Source organism: Lutra lutra, chromosome 4, assembly GCF_902655055.1.
Source record: "Lutra lutra chromosome 4, mLutLut1.2, whole genome shotgun sequence".
Lineage (NCBI taxonomy): Eukaryota > Metazoa > Chordata > Mammalia > Carnivora > Mustelidae > Lutra > Lutra lutra.
In genome coordinates, this window is record NC_062281.1 from 67,116,642 (window position 1) to 67,135,390 (window position 18,749).

The window sequence follows — 18,749 nt, forward strand, 5'->3', positions numbered from 1 at the left end:
TTAAGTCAAAAACCTGATTACATTCACAACAATCTACTGTAAAACATGATTTGAAATATAAAACTCAGAAGATTCCTTTGAAATTAACAAAGGGAGTTCAGAAAGACTAAGATTGCCAAAAACTTAACCCCATGCTGCTACAGTCAGAAAATCAAATAGTGGCCTGTGGACCTTTAGGTGTGCTCCTATTATTGAATACCTAATATTTGAGGGATTTCAAACATCATCCAACTGTGTAAACATTGAACAAAAGAAGCCTAGAATTATGCAATACTTGCAGAGGGAAAATAGAGGGAAAAACTCATTAATGGCAACAGGAGCTTAGATATATTCCAATGAGTTGTAGTCACCCCCTTTTCATATAGCTTTTATTGAAAAGTTTAAGTGGGACAATAATAGAAATATTTTCTAACACCAATTTAAAAAATAAAGCAATGCAACAGTCAGAAGCACTCTCTAAAACTGGCACTCGAGTGGGGAAAAAACTTCACACTGGGCCTAAGAAAATGTCTGATCAAAGATAAAGACACATACAGGAAAAAGAAATACTATGAACTTTAATTTTAAGAAATAATATCTGTGATCACACTTTTAGTCTTTCCTTATAAATTTTATGGAATAACATTTGAAATGTGCTACACACACTCTTCATGTTTTGAAGTCAGCTATAAATATAATTCTTGGTAAATGAAAAAGCCACATTACTATATTTAAATGTTTTCTCTGTCAGGCCATATTCTAATCTTCTGTCTCATGAACTGATTTTTATCTGCCCTTTTTTTTTTTTTATTACTCCAGTAGAAAAACTAGAAGATATAGGTAAGCAAAAGTGAAAAGAAAACATTTTATATTGTCACCACCCAGGGATAAGTAATATAAACATTTTTGGTTTTCAGACTTATTAAAGCTCTATGTATTCACTGTACTGTAACCTAATTGTTTTCCCCAGTTACTATAACGTGGACATCTTTCTGTGTCAACAATAGACATGTCACCCTTTTTAGGGCTTCATAATATTCCATTGTAAGTATATATCATAATTTAACCAATCCTGCATTGATATGATGCAGGTTGGCTGGGTCCGAGGACACAGAGGGAATTCCTGCAGGACCAACCAAGAGGGTCCTTGGTGTTACCCAGGGCAGAAATCAAATGCAAGCCAAGAGGAAGTGAGAGCAGAGTTTATTGAAGACCTAGAAAGAGTGCAAATACATAGTGTCTGGGAGACTTGAAAAGGAATGGAGAGTGAGTCTTATCTTCGCTTGGGGTCTGGGATTTTTACTGAGGGTTGTGGTCCAGTGCTCATGTCTTCTCAGGCATCCAGGAACAAAGACAAGTGTTTAGGCGTCCCCTGAAAGTCACATATGGCCAGGAGCCAGGGCTCTTGGCGAGTCAATGGTCTTGGAAAATATTCAGTTCATGAGGACCCTGTGTGGTCACTTCTTAGATGTTATCTTTTTTTTTTTTTTTTTTAATTTGTTTGATGGAGAGAGAAACACAGTGAGACAGGGAACACATGCAGGGACAGTGGGAGAGGGAGAAGCAGGCTTCCCACTGAGCAGGGAGCCCAATTCGGGGCTCGATCCCAGGACCCTGAGATTATGACCTGAGCTAAAGGCAGACGATTAACGACTGAGCCACCTGGGGGCCCCTAGATGTTATCTGTTGTGCTAAAAGACTCCAAAGAAATCATGAACTCCTTGACCTTTACAAGGACGATATACACTATCTCTTCTGTAAGACACATGTAAGGTGGAGATGGAGGTCTCGGCAAGAATAGAGGCAGCACTGGGGCGCCTGGGTAGCTCAGTGGGTTAAGCCTCTGCCTTCGGCTCAGGTCATGATCCCAGGTCCTGGGTTCAAGCCCCGCATCGGGCTTTCTGCTCGACAGGGAGCCTGCTTCCTCCTCTCTCTCTGCCTGCCTCTCTGCCTACTTGTGATTTCTCTCTGTCAAATAAATAAATAAAATCTTTAAAAAAAAAAAGAATAGAGGCAGCAAAAAAGCAGTCTTTCATGGGGTCCTTCCAGCTTCCCTGTCTCAAATAAAAGTTTGGGGTTTTGGTTGTTTTCTTTTTTAAATATTTTATTTATTTGACAGACAGAGATCACAAGTAGGCAGAGAGGCAGCCAGAGAGAGAGAGAGGAAGAAGCAGGATCCCCACTGAGCAGACAACCCAATGCAGGGCTCCATCCCAGGACCCTGAGATCATGACCTGAGCCGAAGGCAGAGGCTTTAATCCACTAAGCCATCCAAGTGCCCCTGGGGTGTTTTACTATAAAAAGATGATAAACAATCTATTCTCTATCATGTACCTGGAATGACTTCTTACAATACAAATCAGATGAGTCACTCCCCTACAGATTACTACATTTTACTCTTGTTGAGGGAAAAACAAACTCTTCCCATGGTCTGTCAAATCCCCCCTAACTAAGCCGGGTCCTGGCTCCACTCAAGGCCCTTCCACCCTTCCTCTCATTTGTTCTGGCCTCACGTAATTTTCTCTCCAGTCAGACTGGCCAACTGTGTTTCTTTCTGCCTCAGGAACTTTGAACATAGCTCACTGTAACTAGACATGCTCTTGAGCAAGCTCCTCACTGTTTGGGCTTCTGCACCTGGTAAGGCTTTTTGTCACCACCTGCCCACACTGCCACTGTTTTTCAGTTACTGCACTTCCTACTCTCTGAACACGTATTTCATTCTTTGTGTTTTTGTTTTGTTTTGGTTTGGTTTTGTATATTTTCTGTCACCCCGTCTAGGTTGTAGGTAAGTTCCTTATACTGTTAACACAAGTACCAGATACAGCCAGTCCCTCAGGAAGTGTTTGCTGAATTGATCGGTTAATTCAGGACAGAAATGTAGCAAATACTGTTGTTCCTATCTCAGTGGTGTCTTCAGAGGCAGCATTGGCCGAGAAGAGAACATTGGCCTAGGAGTAAACCAGCCTTTTCTAATTCTGGACAAATTAAAAATCATGAGAGGAAAACTTCCCTCAACTCTCACCCCTTTCTGCCACAGCCACGCCCTTCCAGATAATACTCAGCGATTTTCCTTTGTGGTATTTACCACAGTTGTTAATTATTCACATCACTGCTTGTCCTATGGAAGAGAAAGGTTTTGAACAAACTGTACGAGGGCCAGGACTTTTCAATTCCCAGCTGGGTTCCCAGCTCTGGTAATAAGGTCTGGCATAAAATAAGCGCACAAAAAAATTATTTGTTGAATAAAAGAAACATTAGTCTTCTCTGGGCTGAAAACACTGGAGTTTTAAAATGATAAAAATTTCAGCTCTCTATATTTTATCCTAAGAGCTGGCAATAGAATTCTAGGGAAATACCTGAGAGCCCATTTGGAGGAGATGAGCACCCAGGGTCTGGAAGGTGCTGAAGGAAGAGAAGAAATGACTGACCGGTTCTGCATGATAGAATGCGAGGAATTTGTTTTGCTTCTAAGAGGGAGGAGGAGCCCAATCAATGTTGACAGAAAACTGGGACACCAGGTGAAGGAGGAGGGTGGTGCACTGGAAATTCCCTTGGCAAGGTCTCCACTTCCATCTTTCCCTCCGTCTCAGTAAAGCCACCGGTCGTGCAGACCACCTTGTGAGATTGGAGTGGGAGATAAGGAGGGTGGGGGGGGGAGCGGGGGGACCGGGGACCGGGGTGAAAACTGGGAAAGAACCTGAATGTGACATCTGAGTCAATGTGCTAATGAGCCAGAAGCAAAATGTGTGACCCTGAAATAATCCATAAACTAAGAAAAAAGTGTGGAGCCAGAGGTGACTTTGAGACTATAAACTGCCCAGGAATTTAGAGAAATCAGTCACAAGCCTTGGAACTGGGGGACTGATTTCATTTTATCTAGACATCAGGGGACAGGGAGACCCCAGGCCACACCCAGATTAAAACAGCAAGGGACTTCTAGGAGTGCCTGGGTGGCTCAGTTGGTTAAGCATCTGACTCCTGATTTGGTTTAGGTCATGATCTCAGAGTCCTGAGATAGAGCCTTGCCGCTGGTGCTGACTCCCTGCTCAGAGTCTGCTGGAGATTTCTTCTCTCCCTCTGCCCCTCCCTCTCTCTCTCTGCCCTGCTTGTGCTTCTGCACCAGCTCACTCCCATGCTCGCATGCTCTCTCTCTCTCTCTCCCCCACCCCCCACCTCTCAAAAAAATCTTAAGAAAAAAAAAAAAAAACCATCAAGGGACTCCTATTATTTGTCACCCATATCTGGCCTTAGTTGCCTCTCATCCTTACACCAGTTTGGAATTTGGGGGATGAATAGAGGGGGGAAAGTTAAAATGAGAGACCCTCTCTCTTATCACCAGATAAGATAAACTTTACCAGAATGTCTCTTCTTGGGACGCCTGGGTGGCTCAGTCGGTTAAGCCACTGCCTTCGGCTCAGGTCATGATCCCAGGGTCCTGGGATCGAGTCCTGCATCAGGCTCCTTGTCCGGCAGAGAGCCTGCTTCTCTCTCTGCCTCTGCCTGCCACTCTGCCTGCTTGTGCTCTCTCTCTCTCTCTGACAAATAAATAAATAAAATCTTTTTCTTTTTAAAAAGTCTCTTCTTACCTGTCTTTCAAGCAATAACATAGTACTTTAGTGATTTATAATCTTTGGGCAAAAGATGGCCTATATATAAATAACATATCCTTTGTAGTTATAATTAAGTTACTCAAAGTAAACTCCAAATGGTTTTCTTGGTTTTACTGATGACTCAAACAGATATTGCCATTTTGAAATTTTTCAAGAATGAATTACTATACTGCTTTCAGCTCCCTACCTAGAGAACAGTGTGTGAGGACAATCCTATAAAAATCTTTGGTGATGACTCATGAGTAACCTGCCAGCAGAAAAATATCTGATATCAAGAGTACTATTCTTTACATTCATGTAATCTTAGAACACTGCAGGAGAAAGGAAATAGTTGCCATTTAGACACAAATTATTAGAATATATAAATAATTTCTTTTTCTCAGAACTCAGTAGGCTGAGTATGAGTAATACAAGGTTGTGTTACAAGTGTGAACACATCCAGGTTTCACTACTGCCAATTGATCCTATTTTCATTGGAACAACTCTGGTTTCCTCCCAGGAAGAAAGTTTTAAAACTTCTGAGGCAAATTTGACCAACTCCTAAGTCAGCATACACTAATGCATTCAATGCATTCACTCCACTTCTGCTGTCTTCTGAATGAAGAAAAGGGAATTAGGGGGTAGGGTGGGGGGCATCTTTATTGAATCTTCGGTAACCACGTATTATATTCAAAGTAGCTTTACTGATTATAAACCAGTAGAGAATGACTTACAAGTTATTCAGAAAACTGAAACCATGGTCTACAGTTATTCAGAAAACTCCATTCCCAGAAGAGACATTACTCCACTTTAAATGGGATAACAGTCTATTACATGTAGTACATATTTGCATACATGTGAACTTGACAAAGATTAGGAAATTATAATGTTTATGATTACTGGGGACCTCAGTGGCTCAGTCAGTTAGGCAGCCAACTCTTGGTTTTGACTCAGGTCGTGATCTCATGGATTGTGAGATCGAGCCCCATATTGGGCTCCATGCTCAGCTGGAGAGTCTGCTTGAAAATTCTGTTATTCTGCCCCTCCCCCCCACTCTGGCTCTCTCTCTCTCTCTCAAATAAATCTTTTTCAAAAATGTTTATGATTACTGATTCTGAATAGAGATTACGAGTATGATAGAATAATGACACTCCGGGTGCCTGGGTGGCTCAGTTGGTTAAACTACTGCCTTTGGCTCAGGTCATGATCCTGGAGTACCAGGATCAAGTCCCACATCGGGCTCCCAGCTCCATGGGGAGTATGCTTCTCCCTGTGGCCTTCTGCTCTCTCATGATCTCTTTCACCATCGTCTCTCTCTCTCAAATAAATAAACAAAATCTTTAAAAAAAAAAAAAAAAGGAAGAATAACACTCCCTCACCTCCAAAGATATCCATGTCCTAATCCTTAGAATTGTGAATGTTGCTTGACATGGTAAGAGGAATTAAGTTTGCAGATGCTAATCGGTAAACAGATGAGCCTTGATTATTGAGGGTTATTCAGGTAGGCCCAGTATAATCACCAGGGTCCTTAAAACTGGAAGAGAGAGGCAGAAGAGAGTCAGAGGGAGCTGTGAGTGTGGATGAATGATCAGAGAGATGCTAAGTTGCTGGCTTTGAAGACAGAGGAAGAGGACCACAAGTCAGAGAATGGGGCTACCTTAATGAGTTGGACAAGGCAGGGCAATAGATTCTCCCCTAAAACCTCCAGAATGAACACAGCCCTGCTGACAGCTTAATTTTAGCCCTTTGAGACTTGGGTCAGATTTCTGACGTCCAAAACTATGCAATAACAAATTCAGTTGTTTTAAGGCACTAAATCTGTAGAAATTAGTTACAGCAGCAGTTGGAAATGAATACAGTGAGTCTCATTATTATTTATTAGGAGATTTTAAAAGAGCCGTATCTATATATATACCGTATATACATACTACCTTTATAATTAGGAAAACCTCATGTTTATTATTTTTCAAATCATACTGAAACGGTAATGAAGGCAGTGGTAAAATTGAGCATTTAGACTCCAAAATGAGCACACCCTCACTGTTCTTTAAAGTTCTTAATATCACTTCATGAGAAAACTGACTTATGAAGACTCACACATAAAAAATGACAATTTTAATGGCTTATGAACAATTAAACTTCAATTTAATATTTATTGAGGACCTACAGAAGAGCAGGCAGCATCTAAATAAATCCATCAGCGGACTTGTATCTTTTCCACAGAATTCCTTAACAGGCAGAGCATGACTTTCTCCACAGGACAGTGTGCAGCTGCTTTCCGGCATTATTCCCTGCTTGCATTTCCCCTAAGGTGCTTGGAGGCTGCGGTGGTGACTGTGGCAGTCTGAGCTGGTTGGGAGGGAGGTTGTCAGACAAGCTGAGGTGGAATTATCGGTGTCGCCACCCATTGAAGAGGTAGTGGCACTGGTAAGAGAGGGGTCTGGGTGGGTAGGAGTGATGGACTCTTTCACAATCAGTTACAACACTAGGGAGCCACAAAGTGTCCTTGTTGTTGCAACATGATGGTTTTCTTATTCTCCTTTGGTAATCTTTGACCAGGTCAGGCAGAGCAGAGAAAAAGGCAATCTATCTGAAGGGGTGGTGAACCAGCCACCTTTTTCTTCCTTTGCTCCAAATTCCATGGCATGTTACATAAAACTGCCAGTGCTTTGTCTAACCTAAATTCCCACTCCCGTTTTCTCTGTCCAAGTAGTTTGCTGGAAGCACACCATCAACCCTGCATTCCCCATCTTACTCTTGAACCTCCAACTGTCAATTCACTATCTCCAGGCTATTCCCTCAGCTGCAATAATACCCTTCTCTTCATTTTAAAGTGGTTTTCTCCTTCAGAGTTCAACTCAAATGCCAAGTGCTTCTTACAACAATAGGTGAAAACATGTGCCCAGGACTTTCAGATCTACTATTGAATCGGTCCCATTTGAGTCTTGCTTTCTCATCTTATGGTGTGTTTCTTTGAACAGTACCACTGGTGCTGCTGCCTAAAACCTCCCTTCAGTCAGGACCTTGTTTGGTGACCCCTGGCTCTTCGCTCCCTTAGCTCTCTGCCTAAGTCTCTATATTATCACTTATTTCACCCTGCTTCACAGTTAATTAGTTACTGTTGTACATCCTCCCTTCTGACCCCCCCCCCCGTCAGTTTTTTGAAGACTGGTACATTGTCTTATCCTCCTATGAGATGTAAATCCACAACCTGCTGCATGGAGAGCTTTATAAAATAAAACATATACTAAGTTGTGGAACAGGCATTTCTTCAGCTTCTCCTACCCATGAATATTGACAGTCTAAAAGTTTCAAAAAGTTGAGAAGTTTCTTTCCCCCATACCAGCAGTCTTAATGTCTAAAGTTCACACAGGTGTGTCATAGCCTGCAATTAGGAAATGCTACTAAAATTGCTGCTTGCTGCTATTTTTTTTTTTTTTTTTTTTAGGTTTAACAAGCAGGACCTGTTGCTTAATGAAGTGGAGTAATGAACCTTGTAGAAATGTCTCTAAGATTTCAAGGTGGATTGGTGGATAATATCATTGGAGAGGCAGTGCAGGGAAATAATCATCTCTTCAGCTGAGCAGAGACCACCCGTGCTGCTCCCAACTGAGCACACTTTTGTCTGCTAAAACATGGCGGGGGAGGGGGGTGCAGGGAATGGACAGATTCTGGGAGACTGGTTTAACCTGTTGGCAGGAATGCTCTGTTGAATGAGGCAATGGTAGTTCCAGCTGGATTTGAGACTCTTTGCAGGCAGTTATTGAAGAGTTTCAAAGCCATTTAAAAGAAGCATGGACGTAAGTGAAAACTTAGTAAATTTCCCACAAACACTTTAGTTGTTTGAAGAATAAGCACGTCTGATAATTCTCAGAGGACATAAACTGCTGATGCCTTCCAGGAATGGCATCTCCCCAAATTATATTGCTAATTTGCCCTGGGTGAGGTAAAACTCTAGAAACTAGTCCCTGTTTACAAAATAAAGACCCTAATGTAAAAAATACAAAGAGATATTTCTTTTGTCAAAATCTGTTTGTTTCCATCGCTAAGGATTATGTTCTATGCTTTGAAAGAATTCTGTGTGTATGTAAAAGTAAATACTTTTTCATTTATTTTACAAAACTACATACATATTTAACTTGGAAAAGCAAGAGAATATATTTGTCCAAAATAAACCTTACTCATACCTTTTTTTTCCCTTTCTTTTTTTTTTTTTCTTTTTTTCTGAAACAAATATTTCCAGGAGCAGAGATTTTTTTTTTTTTTTGTGGAATATATTTTTCCATTTGCAAATGAGATGAAGGGATGAATTAAAAGAGCCATGACTGTCACTGGAGAGAACAGAAAGTAGAAAAATATAATAATTTTTCCTGTACTCCCTCTCAGTGACCTTCTCTGTCAGGAAGGAATGGTTGCCAGCATCCCTCCCGCTCTCTGGTGGTAAGAAGAAACTCACAAAGGCCTCGTGCTACATATTCTGGAACCAAACATACTTAATCTTCATCTAACAAAGTAGAAAGGAAAGTCAGTCACATACAAATACAATCATTTTTCTTTCCAAGTATTTCTCTGAAAGAAACACCCAGTTATAAAAATGTTAGCCAAAGAACACGTTTTAGGATACCTGGGAATTTTTAAGGGGAGAGGGATGAGAATCCAACTCATAAGCTCTGGATTCTACTCACCATTTCCAAAGGTCCATTTTGTCATGGCCATTTAGTGATTGTATTATAACTTAAAAGATCAGGGGTGCCTGGGTGGCTCAGTTAGTTAAGCATCTGACTTTGGCTCAGGTCCTGATCCCAGGGTCTTGGAGTCGTCCTACATCGGGCTCCTTGCTTAGTAGGGAGTCTGTGTTCTCCCCCCTCTCTCTGTCAAATAAATAAATAAAATCTTAAAAAAAAAATAGTGAAGTTTTCTAAGAGCTTGGTGGACCAGGATCCTCTTAGCTCTCATTTTAGAGAAAACTGGGGGGCGGTGGGGAGAGAGGGAGAGGGAGGAGAGCAAAAATAGGAAATTTCCCAGACACATTCTTCAGGTTAATGTTTACTGACAGAACTGGGCTCCAAGTCACAGTTAACTAACCAAATCCTAATTCTATTTCATGGAGCAAATTTAACCCTCTGTGCCAGTAGTGCTCAAAATTTAGTTCATCCGAATCACCAGGAGGTCTTGTTAAAACACAGATTGCTGGGCCCTGTGCTCAGGGTCTCAGATTCAGGAGGTTTGGAGTAAGGTGTAAGCATTTTTGCCTTTCAGACAAGTTCCTAGGAGATGAAGATAGTATCATTGGTCCAGAGACACCACTTTGAGAACCATGGTCCTATAGCAGTTATCCACAACGCTGACTGTGCGTCCAAAGACACTTCTTTGGAGGTTTTATAAAATCCTGACACCTAGGCCCCACCCTAGATCCCCTGAGACAAAATCTCTGGGGCTAGTCTTTTACAAGATAAATAAATCTGGACACTAGTTAAAGCAAGAAGGGTAGATTTTATTCAGTATAACCACTGAGATATGGAAGAAGGTCCAGCATAAACTGAAATCAACTCTGTCAAAGCAAAAGTTAAGAAAGAGACTTTTTAAAGTTGAAGTATGTTGAGGGAAAGGCATTGAGAAGTGGTAAGCTTCCATGGGACAGGCCATCTGGGTCTGTAACTGGCACTTATCCTGAGGAGAAACAAATTTCTATCTTCTTTAAAGAAGATTTTTACTTTTAGGTAATCTCTACAGCTAACATGGGGATCAAACTCACAACCCTGACACAACCCTGTCAGTCACATGTTCCACCAATGGAGTCGAGTAGGTGCCCAACTTTTCTTTTCTTTTCTTTTTTAAAAATTTTATTTATTTGACAGAGACACAGCGAGAGAGGGAACCCAAGCAGGGGGAGCAGAAAGGAGAAGCAGGCTTCCTGCTGAGTGGGGCTACATCCCAGGCACTGGCACTTAAGGACTGAATCACCCAGGAACCCCTGACTTCTCCCCTTATCCCATCTTTAAAGCTGAGGCAGTAGAGCAAATTAGAGCCTGCTGTGGCCCCTACCCCCCTATTGGGACTGGGAGATAGGGTAAGAGTTAGCTTTTTGAATATTTGCGTTTCAAATAAAGACTCTTGAGAGGACTACTCAGGGTGGTAGACAGAGAAAAGATTTATAGTTGCAAGCTTTCTAAAGCATCTGCTCTAAAAGAGAGTTTTGAGGCCCTATCTGCCCAACACCAGGTTTTGGCTAGAATAAACAGTAAACTCTCCTGGGCAGCACTGAGCTTTCTCCAGCAGGAATCTAAGGGGGCTGTTGTTACCATCCCAGGGAAGCAGATTTGAGTTGTTAGAAACTATGCTAGTGTTTCTTGAAGACTCTTTGTGTGGAGGGTGGGGTGAGGAGGCAGGGGAGTGGATGAAATAATTTACACAGAGGGTCTGTGGGTTTTACAGGCCAAGGTTGAGGCCTGGTTACAAAGACTCAGAGGAGCCTGAGTAGAATTTGGTCTAGAATTTGGTCAAGAAACAGTCTGGCATCTGTATGCCAAAGCTTGTCCAAAAATGAGTCTAGTGACAAGGATTTTAAAAAATAAATAAATAAAATAAAATCCTACAGTTAAGGAGATTTACAATACTTGCAAAAAGGCAGTTTGCTTAAATGTATTTCTAAGTTGTTCCTAATACACAACTGCAGAAGCAATTGGCAAACAGGAAAGATTTCTGCACTGCTCTGTGGTATGGACACATAGCAATTCAGAGCAGCTGCAATTCCTTGTATTTCATAAAGAAGCATTTCATTCAAGTTCCAAGTCAAGGAAGATAAGGGACTGAGAAGTAACTGCAACGAACACTTAGAATGCTTTTTTTTTCTTCTTCAATATTTAAAAATATACTTTCAGGGACATCTGACTATTGGCTATAAGAGACCTAGTGTAAGTCCTAACATCTCCATGTCCAGAGTTACCCCTGCACCCAGGGACAATCATATCAAATGGCGTTCCCTGTCTGCAGCATTCCTGTTCAGGGGAATTCATGTTAAAATACATACCAGGTGCAGCATCGAATGGGGTAAGAATTAAAAAGAAAATGCAGCCTAACAGGGCAATTTCTCTTGTGGAACTAAACTGATTGTGAAATCTGCTATGGGCTAAATGATGTCCCCCCTAAATGATGGCCTAACCTTCAACATGACTATTTGCAGATATAACTTTTAAGGTTAAATGAGGTCATAAGGGTGGAATCCTAATCTGATAGGACTGGTGGCCTTATGAGAAGTGGGGAGTAGAGATCTCACATGCATGCACTGAGGAAAAGTCATGCAAAGACACAGGGAGAAGGCAGCCATCTGCAAGGAAGAGGGTCCTCACCAGAAATCAAATTGGCCAGCACCTTGATCTTAGATTTCCAGTTTCTTGAACTGAGAAATAGATTTCTGTTGTTTAAGCCACCCAGTCTATAGTATTTTTTTATGGCAACCCAAGTAGATGTAAGAATGAATGAATTGTTGGTTATTTTATTCATTCATTCCTTCAATCAACAACTATCCCTCTTATAGGCACTGGAGATTTAGCAATAGTTAAAGTTCTAGCCTTTGAGGAGCTTCTATTCTAGAGAGGAAAAAAACCAAGACAACAAATAAATGTATGAGAAATGGCAGTCAGTGCTATGGGAAAAAATAAAACAGAGTGAGGGAGATAGAGGAGTGGGGAGTGGCTATTTTATGTAACCTGTCAGGGAAGGCCTCATTTACCAGATGACTCTTGAGCAGAGACCTGACGGAAGTGAGCCATAGATTATCTGAAAGAAGAGGATCCTAGAAGAGGGAACAAGAGTAAAGATCTAGAAGCAGAAAACACTTGACAAGTTCAGGAAATAACAAGGAGGTCAGTGTGGCTGGGCTGAGCAAGCCCAGGAGAGCTTAGTTGAGTGTCTGGGGGTAGGTGCATTCCATAGATCCTTATGGTTTTGTGTGGGGACTCTGACTCCTGCTCTGAGTAAAAAGGAGAGCCACTGGAAAGTGTTTGAATGTAGGAGTGATAAGAATTGACTTCTATTTTCAAAGAAAATCGCTGTTGCCTTTGGCTAAATGGTGGTGAGAATGGGAAAGGCCAGAAGTGGGAAGACTTGATGAATCTTACCAAGAGTTTTAGTTTATTTTGGTTTGGCTTTTTTTTTTTTTTTTAATAATTTATTTGACAGAGAGAAATCACAACTAGGCAGAGAGAGAGGAGGAAGCAGGCTCCCTGCAGAGCAGAGAGCCCAATGCGGGGCTCAATCCCAGGACCCTGGGATCATGACCTGAGCCAAAGGCAGAGGCTTTAACCCACTGAGCCACCCAGGCGCCCCTGGTTTGGCTTTTAAAACAACTAATGGATGTATCTTGGGGACAGAGAGGGCTTCCATTGATGATTTTGTCTGCATTGTTGGGCTGTTAACAGATGAAATAGAAAATAAATTGCATTTTTATTTACACCCAGGAGCTAGGATTTCCCTTTTGACCTTAGGTTCTGGGATCTTTCTTCCTTTCTTTTTTCCTCCTTCCTTTCTTTTTCTTTCTTTCCTTCTTCCTCCCTTCCTCCCTCCCTCCCTCCCTTCCTTCCTCTTCCTTCCTCTCTTTCTTTCTTTCTTTCTTTCTTTCAACTTTTATATTCTAGTTAATACGGGTTACAGGAGTAGAATTTAGTGATTTGTCACAGTTCTAGGATCTTTCTAAGTTTCTCTTTGGTTCATCAACAAACTTCACCAGAGCCTGTTCAGTGACCTTTCTCTCATAACCCTGATAGACCCCTGATTTACCTATCCTAGGGCTGTTGACACTGTCTCCATGCAACTCCACCCTGCCTTCTGGAGCAGTACTTCTTACATCTGAAGGTACACATAAGTTCCCTTGCGGGGATTTTTGTTAAAGCCCTGATTCTGATTCAGTAGGTCGGCAATAGCACACAAGGATTCTGCTTTTCTAGCCAGTTCCCAGTGCTACTGGTCCTTGGACAATACTTTGAATAGCAAGATATTAGGGTATTCAAAGGATCCTACATACTTCAGAGTTTTTGTGTGAGGAAAACAAAAATTGCATCAAACATGTACAATGAGAAATTTATTCTTCAATGCATTTCTACTGAGTGAGACTATGGGGGACCAAAAAGGAAACTGAATTATCGTTTCTTCTTTTTTCCGGGCAAATTACTTTTTTTTTTTTTTAAACACATAGATACTTTGTTTTGAAGGCAAGGGGAATGATTTTTATTTTTATAAATTTTTATAATAGGTAATGCATTCACAGGATTCAAGATATAAAATGGTCACCAATAATGTCCCCTCTTCTCACCCTGAACACCCTGAACTCCCCACTTCTGTATTCTTCTAAAAATACACTTACTTAGACTAAGTAACTACATGTGTATGTTTGTGTATAAACCTTGCTGCATTTTTTCACAAATAAACTGCCTACTATTCTAAAGTTGACTATTTTTACACTTAATAGAGATTTTATACTTAGTAGATCATTTCATATCAGTACATTATTTTTTACTATGACTATAACATGCCATTAAATGGATGTACCTTAGTTTATTTACTAGTCTCAAAAAATAATTTTAAATTAATATAATTGGAACTGACAACTCTAAACACTGCAAATGAAAACAAATTATAATCCAGTTTTCCAGCCATGGAGGATACATATTTATACACAAGATTAAGACTAAATTGTTATCATGCCTATAATAAATTCATATTTTTCTTAAATATTTCAAAAATTAAAAGACTTAGCTACATTACAGTGGTGATATTTAAAAAAGAAAACAATGTTGATGTCTTCAAGTATATAAGGGATTCCCTTGGAATTATGAGTGGAGTGTTAGGAAATTGCAGTAACTCATGTTAAAACAGTGGTGAATCACTACAAAGCTTTGAAAGTATGTAAGTGTTCATGAGAATTCCAAAAAAAGTAACTTATTGCAGTGGAATCATTTATGCACTTAAGAGTCTTGCTTGCTTATATGTGAGCAGAGTCATGTGCAATGATTCAGAAAATTCCATTCATGGCATATCTATATGATACAGCCTCTTTACTAGCCAGACCTTCCCGAATACCACTTACATTTTTCTACTGCTTAATATAGCAAAACTATGCTTCTTTCCATTACCTAAATTCTACTACCTAATTCTCCAGAATTAGTCATCTCTATCTTATATCCAGTGGGATCTTAATTTAGCCTCATAGAAGTAAAGTTGATATTTGGTGGTGTTAGAAGTAGAGGGTTTTATAAATTATAGAAAAGAAAAATTGAGTTCTTCTTAACAATTATATGAATTTAAACACATGTATGTATAGACTCGTGTAACCACAACCATAATTAGGATACAGAACGTTTCTCCCACTTCCCCTAAAAATTCTCCCTCTCCCTATCCTTTTGTAGACATCTCCTACCTCCCCATAAAACAGCTGATAACCACTGCTTTTTTTGTCTCTATAATGTTGCCTTTTTGAGAATGTCACAGAAATGTGTAATACAGTATGAAACTTTTTGAAACTGCCTTCTTTCACTTAGCATAATGTCTTTGAGATCCATCGAAGTTCTTGCATGTATTAATAATTTGTTCTTTTGTATTGCAGAGGTCTTTTCCATTATAGATGTACCATTGTTTATCCATTAATTCAATGAAATCCAGGAGTTGTTTTCAATTTTCAGTGAAGATGAATAGAATTTCCATAAACATGTGTAAAGGTTTTTGTGTGAACATAACTTTTAATTTCCCTAGTGTAAATATCTGGGGGTAGGATTGCTGAGCCACATGCTAAGTGTTTAACTTTGTAAGAAACTATCAAACTGTTTCCTAGGAATTTCTGTGCCATTTTGCATTTCCGCCAGCAGTGTGGGTTTACATTATTCTGCATTCTCTCTGGCACTTGATATTATCAGCTTTTTTTTTAAAGATTTTATTTATTTATTTGACAGACAGAGATTACAAATAGGCAGAGAGGCAGGCAGAGAGGAGGAAGCAGGCTCCCTGCTGAGCAGAGAGCCCGACTCGGGGCTCGATCCCAGGACTCTGAGATCGTGACCTGAGCCGAAGGCAGAGGCTTTAACCCACTGAGCCACCTAGGCGCCCCTATTACCAGCTTTTTAAATTTTGGTCACTGTAATATATGTACAATAATATCTCATTCTAGTTTTAATTTGCATTTCCTTAATGGTTAATGAGATAAACATCTTTTCCCATGCTTATTTGCCACTGTATATCTTTAGTGAAATGTCCAAGTTTTTTACCACTTTTAAAATTAGATGGTTTTTTAAATGAGTTTTAAGAATTTTTAAAATTTGTATTCTGTATGTAAATTATCAGGTATGTGATTTCAAATATTTTCTTATTTTGTAGCTTACCTTTTTATTCTCTTAAGTGTCTTTCACAGAGCAAAATTTTAAATTCTGTGCAATCTAATTTATCAAATTTTTTCTCTTATGAATCATGGTTTTGAAGGTTTTATTTATTTGTTTGACAGAGAGAGAGAAAGAAAACACACAAGTAGGCAGAGGCAGGTAGAGGGGGAGAGGGAAGCGGGCTCCCTGCCGAGCAGAGAGCCCGATGTGGGGCTCCATCTCAGGACCCTGAGATTGTGACCTGAGCCAAAGGCAGAGGCTTAACCCACTGAGCCACCCAGGTGCTCCTGAATCATGGGTTTGATGTCATGTCTAAGAACTTTGGCTTATCCCCAACTCATGAAGATTTATCCTAAAATTCTATAGGATTTTATCCTATCCTATGAAAGTTTTATAGTTTACACTTTATATTTAGATCCATACTATATTTTTAGTTCACTTTTGCATAAAGTATGACTTTTAGGCTAAGGCTTTCTCTCCACATATGAGTGTTTAATTGTTTCAACATTATTTCTTGAAAAGACTATCCTTTTACACTGAATTGCCTTTGCACCTTTGTAAAAAACCTATTTTTATGAGTCGACATCTGGACTTTCATCTTCTTCTGTTATCTATATGTCTATCCCTTTGTTAATACAAGTGTCTCAATTTTCACAACTTTATTTTAAGACTGATGGGTATTATGATTCATCCAATTTTTTACTTCTTTTAAAAAATTGTTGGGGGAGGGGAGCAGTCCAATATGACAGTATAGGGAGATCCTGAACTCCCCTCCTCCCACAGACACCCTAAATCTACACGTACAGATGAAATAACTCCCTCATAAAAAGATCTGAAAACTAGCTGTTGTGAAGGAGCAACATCTGGGTGTAAAAGAGCAACATCTGGGTGGGTACGAGAAGTGGAAATGCCTTCTCAACAAAAACCCAGCACCAGCACAGTGACCCGCAGCTGGAGGGGATTGCACAGATCCAGGGCTTTTCCATAAGAGTGTAGGGTTTGTGCCTCATATCAGACACTCCAACCCTTGTGACCTGCAATGGAATGGCCAGTCCCCATAATGTCTAGCTTTGCGGGGCGCCTGGGTGGCTCAGTGGGTTGGGCCGCTGCCTTCGGCTCAGGTCATGATCTCAGGGTCCTGGGATCGAGTCCCGCATCGGGCTCTCTGCTCAGCGGGGAGCCTGCTCCCTCCTCTCTCTCTGCCTGCCTCTCTCTCTACTTGTGATCTCTCTCTGTCAAATAAATAAATAAAATCTTTAAAAAAAAGAAAAGAAAAGAAAGTGAAGGTGTGGGAAAAAATGTTCCACACAAATGGTAAAGATGAAAAAAAACAACAACAAACAAAAAGAGAACTGGGGTAGCTGTACTTCGACAAAATAGGCTTTAAAACAAAGACTGTTATAAAATACAAAAAAAAAAAGATTATTACACAATATAAGGGGGCCGATCCAGTAAGAGGACATAACATTTGTAAATATCTATGCACCCAACATAAAAGCACGTAAATATAAAAAGCAAATATTAGCAGACATAAAGGGAAAAATTGACAATGCACAATAATAGGGGACATTAATATCCCACTTACATCAATGGATAGGTTATCTAGACAGAAAACCAATAAGAAAAATCTGGCCTTAAATGATAATTAGACATACATCTGATCTAACAGATATGGAACATTCTATCAAAAAGCAGCAGAATAAACATTTTTCTCAAGTGCACATGGAAGATTCTCCAGATGGATCATCTGTTAAGCTATAAAACAAGTCTCAATAAATTTCGGAAGATTGAAATCATATAAGCATTTTTTCCAACAACAATGGTTTCAAATTAGAAGCCAATTATGAGACAAAAACTGTAAGAATCCTTTCTATGGGGAGATTAAACCACATGTTACTGAACAGCCAATGAGTCAATGAAGAAGTCAAAGGAGAAATTTAAAAATACCTTAAGTAAATGAAAATGGAAGTACCACTTTCCAAAATCTATGAGATGCAGCAAAAGCTAAGAGGAAAGTTCAGAGTGATACAGGCCTACCTCAAGAAACAAGAAAAACTGGGGCACCTGGGTTGCTCAGTCTGTTAAGCATCTGCCTTAGGCTCAAGTCATAATCCCTGAGACTGAGGCTTGCATGGGGGCTCAGCAGGGAGTCTGCTTCTCCCTGGCACTCCCCCTGCCTGTTCTCTCTCTCTCTCTCTCCCCGTCAAAAAAATAAATAAAATCTTAAAAAGAAGCAAGAAAAATCTCAAGCATTCTAATTTTATACATAAAATAAGTAGAAAAAGAATAGGAAATGAAGGCCAAAGTTAGAAGAAGTTAGAGCAGAAGTAAATGAAATAAAGTTCAAAAAGACCAATGGATCTAAGAGTTGGTTCTTTGGATTTTATCATCAAACTTACCTACACTCACCAAGAAAGAAAAGAGGGGGTTCAAATCGACAAAATCAGAAATGAAAGAGAATTGCAACTCATATGACAGAAATATACAGGATCATAAGAGACTATTATGAACAACTACATGCCAACAAATTGGAGAAGAAATGGATAAATACTTAGAAACCTAAAATCTTGCAATATGAATCAGGAAAAAATAGAAAATTTAAACAACTGGTTACTAGTAATGAAATTGAATCAGTAACCAAAACCCTCCTAACAAACAAAATTCCAGAACCAGATGGTTTCACAGGTTAATTCTACCAAATATTTAAAGAATATTTAATACTCCTTCTCAAACTATTCCAAAAGATTGTAAAGGAGGGAATGCCTCCAAATTCATTTTACAAGGCCAGCATTACTTTGATGCCAAAAGTAGAACA

At 39.9% G+C, this 18,749-nt stretch overlaps 1 long non-coding RNA gene across 1 annotated transcript; it reads right to left on the reverse strand.

Moving 5' to 3' along the window:
* Positions 1-1,186: 1,186 nt before the first annotated feature.
* On the reverse strand, positions 1,187-9,372 carry LOC125098754 (uncharacterized). Its single transcript, XR_007126940.1, has 3 exons — positions 9,254-9,372; positions 5,948-6,102; positions 1,187-1,454 (listed from the first exon to the last, which is right to left on the reverse strand). It is a non-coding gene; the product is annotated as an uncharacterized LOC125098754 (long non-coding RNA).
* Between the last annotated feature and the right edge of the window lie 9,377 nt (positions 9,373-18,749).